The sequence below is a fragment of the Ictalurus furcatus genome, chromosome 28 (assembly GCF_023375685.1).
Source record: "Ictalurus furcatus strain D&B chromosome 28, Billie_1.0, whole genome shotgun sequence".
NCBI classification, from domain to species: Eukaryota; Metazoa; Chordata; class Actinopteri; order Siluriformes; family Ictaluridae; genus Ictalurus; species Ictalurus furcatus.
Window position 1 is genome coordinate 1,507,077 of NC_071282.1, and position 4,529 is coordinate 1,511,605.

Here is a 4,529-nt window from a genome sequence, read left to right on the forward strand (position 1 = left end):
AGGACTGGTACAGCTGTGGAGTGTTTGTCATGCAGGCTGGATTTCCTCATTAAATTGTATGACATAAAGAAAAACAAAGAGTTTATCTTATAATAAACTCTGTCACAGTTCTTATGAATTTGTAGAGCAGAATGTTGATTTAGTTCAGTCTTATAAGAACCCTGGAGTGTACCTAGACAACAAAGCAGAATGGAGCGGGTAAATTGAGGCTATACAGAGGAAGGGTCAGAGCAAACTGTACTTTATGTGGAGGCTCAGGCTCTTCAATGTTTGTTCAATGTAGATTATGCAAATAGTGTATTGAATATGATTAATGGATTTAGATGTATGTGTTTTGTTTGTTTGTATGTATGGCTGCTGTGGTGAAACAATCTCCCATGGACAATAAAAAAAAACATTACCTTATCTTGTCTTATGTAGATGGCAAAAGAAGTTGTTGGTGCATTTCCAAATATCCCTTGCCATTTGACTCTAAACTCATCCAAGGAGCGCATGGAACATCTGCGACTGACAATGGCAGAGGAACTTCTGAAAGCCTCAGGTAATTTATTACTTGTACAAAAACACCTGTCATTTAGACTATGGTATAAAGTATAGATTATCACAGAAAAACCACACATGTTGTAACATCATACTAAGTATTAGTATTAAGTAGTAAACATATGGTAATGCTATTTACAGTATGTACCATTTGCCAACAGAGCTAACATATAACTGCATGTTTTCAGTATTGAAGAGGGGACATTACTGCTCATTATGTGCTGCCTCAAAATCCTCGGGTGGTGGTGCAAAAACATTTTGGGTGGGTAATGTAGCAATGGTTATAACATTTTTATGGGCACACCATTTTGTTTACAAGTGTGTGTTGTGTGTGTAAGAGAGTGAGTGAATGAAAGAGAGAGACTGAGAGAGAGGGTGAGAGAGTGAGAGAGAAACTAATTGATGACTGAGCAATTTGATAAGATTACTATGATCATTTTTCAGATTGAATGTCAGTGCTGCAAGACGGGGTTTCATGTGGCATACCTTTCTATGTCAGAGAAGCAGTTCAAAAGGGCTCAGAAGGTTGACTGGAAGTGCTGCCTATGTAAGTAAATTTTGAATTCCTTTGGCTCCCATCCACAATCTAAACATGTACATAAATAAATTAAAAGAAAACAAATAAAAATGTTTGAAATATTAAAACATTCATGGATCATCATTTCTTTTAATTATTTAATTAATAGGACATCTATTTTTTGAAGAAAACCATTCAATCCAGTACGGGCCATTTTAACCCCCTTTATGCATTCGTGAAGGTTTTTTTTTTTTTTGGTTCATGCATTGTAGGGTTAAATATCAAAAATCTAAAAGGTGTGTCTCATACCTGACACCTAGTCGAACACTTTACAGTTGGATTTGTGACTGTTAGTCATTCCCTTCAAATGCTATTGAGCTTTAAATAATGGTATATTTTGTGTATGCACCCATTCTGCAGTGACATTCATGTCTAATTTAAATGTGATTTAATAGCTTATTTTGATAAACATCAAAAATCTAAAAGGAGTTTCTCATAGCTGACACCTAGATGAACACTCTACAGTTGGTTATATGACTGTAAGTCATTCCCTTCAAATGTTATTGAAGTTAGAAACGTGTATAACAATGTCGTATATAACTTTAGAGACGGTCCCTTAATTTCCGCATATCTCCGAATATCGAACCTCCAACGTCACACCAACTTTATTCCAGTATTTTTGGCTGGAGTGGAGAGAAAAGTTTTTGACTAACATGAGGAAAGTCACAATGCGGTTCGGACAGAACTTCTATCTGTTTTCTATAATTGTCATCGTTTCACTGCTGGGGTATGTCAGTGTTATTGTTCATATTATTATTATTATTAGTAGTAGTAGTAGTAGTAGTACACTGAGGCAGGTATTATTTATGAGAACGGTCTCAGATTTCAGATTCAGTAATATCATTCTGACTTACTCAGTGAATAAATTAAATAAAGTGATCATAACACACCCGGAACTGAACTGCTTAATGCGTGCAAAAAAAAAAAGAGCGTGTTTAAATGTTCAAAGGGATTTACATGCAGGTTGAACTTTGAGATCAAAGGATTTTCTGGGTTGTTTTTTTTTTTTTTTTAATCTATACAGATTGAGCCGTGGGGTGATTTGGTTTAAGGTATAATTTGAAAGTTTACACTTACACAGTTTTAGAGGAAAAAAAGTTAAACGAAACCTGTTTAATAATGCCAGTCACTTCCTGTCCAAGAACCTGCAGCTTTTGAAGCCCGAGGACGACTGCGCTGTGTGCGTTTTCTTTAAAAACAATAGAAGAGTGTAGAAGTAGTGTAGAGTAGAAATGTTTAGTTCAGCAGAAATGTTTAGTTCAGCAGAAATGTACAGCAGAAATGTTCAATAAAAATGAAATTGGAAAAAAAAAAAAGAAGTAGTGTAGAGTTAAGTCAGACAGGAGCACGTGCGTGGAAAAGCTGTTCTGTATGAGCAGATTGGCGGAGTGCTTAAAGCACTGTGTTACTGATCGGATAAAAGCCTCAGCCAAATGAGAGAAATCAAAAATAAGCTTATTTTAAGCATAAATTCTTGTTTCTGGCTTTGACATTTGCTGGTGTGAGTTAATGGATTACTCTCGTTAAAACATGTCTACCTGTGTTCTGACACGCTGCGGACTCTGACGTTGCTTCTCAGATTTGCCACAATAACTGCCTCTACTGTACTTGCAACACGTTGTACATATATTTATAGCTATTTCATTAGTGACTGCATATTGTCCATGTGACATCAAAATGGTACATAGGGCGCCCTCCAGTAATATTGGCATCCTTGGTAAATATGAGGAAAAGAAGGATGTGAAAAATCTGTTTTTATTGTTTAAACTTTTCATCTTTTGCTAAAAAGAATTCACAAAAATACTCTGCTCTCATGGATATCAAACACAACACAGGTTTATCAAAAAGAATATTTGTTGTATATAGGTGTGCAACAACTATTGTCACCCCTATGAATTCATATGAGGAAAATATATTAGAAGTATATTCTCATTACATTTTTTTAAAATACACCTGGGTGAGTAGGAACAGGAAATTGTTCAACCGTGACTTCCTGTTTCATAGGGGTTTAAATATGAGATGACACACAGGCCAAATTCCCTTAGTCATTCATAACAATGGGTAAGAGCAAGGAATATAGCTGTGATGTGCGGCAAAAGCTTCACAAAATGGGGCGTGTCTATAAGAAAATATCACAAGCATTGAAAATGCCCATTTCCACCATCAGGGCAATAATTAAGAAGTTCCAGTCAACTGGAAATGTTATGAATCAACCTGTAAGAGGATGTGTGTGTGATTATATATTGTACAGAATATTTCCCTGACAATTATTCATTAACTTTCAGTTGCATTCAGTAGTTGCTGAGTGTGTTTGTGCTGTTTTCCTCTACAGGTTAGTATACCTTAGCTACACTTCTTCAAAAAGCAGGTATGTAGTACAAACACAAACAAATAAAACACACCAGTAGGAGAGTGTTGGGGGAGACTCCTGCTTTTACTGGTTCTTTAAATGCAATCAGAGGAATCAAGGAAGACAAGATGCTTCTACATAAAGGACACATCAATAAATGGGAGGTGGGGGGTCTGAGATTGTATTACAGTGAGGGGATGGGGTCTGAGATTGTATTACAGTGATGGGGCGGGGTCTGAGATTGTATTACAGTGAGGGGGGTCTGAGATTGTATTACAGTGAGGGGATGGGGTCTGAGATTGTATTACAGTGAGGGGATAAGTCTGTACATCATATTTCAGTGAAGAAGTCTGAGATTGTAATACAGTGATCTTTCCAGGGTCTGAGAACACACAGACACACACTGCGGGTCTGATCTCTTCACAGTGAACACACACACTCCTCTCTCTCTGTCAAGCTGAACATGTGCGTCTCCTCTTCTTTGACATGCTGTTTACTGTGATGCTGTGGTTGATATGACTTATCTGGAATCACATTTACATTTATTCATTTAGCAGTGTTTTTTATTCAAAGCGACTTACAAATGAGAAAATACGAGGAAATTACCTCGCTGATCTACTTCCTCCACCTTGGACTGAGAGCGATGTGTCTTTACGATTAAGATTGACGCTGGAGTTAATCCCACTTGTTGATGATCTCAAGACTTTCCTGATTTTCCTCAGAGAGATTTTCCTTCACCACAGTCGCCTCAGGCTCGCTCATTAAGACTCGAAACTGCATCCAGATTTCAGTAAAGCTGCTTTATTGTTAAACGTGTTATAGAAATAACAATTGATTCGTTACATAAGGAATAAAACACGAGTTACCACCCTGAAGTGGACCATTTTACAATAGTAATGTAATAGCCGTGAAACAAGTTATTTCCTGTTCTTACACTCATTCCCTCACCAGCCTCTCTTTTGTTTCTCTGTGTTGAAGTTACAGTTTTATCTCTGACTGGTGCAACGTTCCGACACTTCAGACTCCTTCCATAAAACTTACATAAACGTCTCATTACATGTC

General features: G+C 37.0%; 1 long non-coding RNA gene across 1 annotated transcript; it reads right to left on the reverse strand.

Annotated features, from left to right (window-relative positions):
* LOC128603946 (uncharacterized) lies at positions 1-1,414 on the reverse strand. The gene is made up of 4 exons (XR_008385109.1): positions 1,367-1,414; positions 1,027-1,126; positions 402-528; positions 1-172 (listed from the first exon to the last, which is right to left on the reverse strand). It is a non-coding gene; the product is annotated as an uncharacterized LOC128603946 (long non-coding RNA).
* Positions 1,415-4,529: the final 3,115 nt, after the last annotated feature.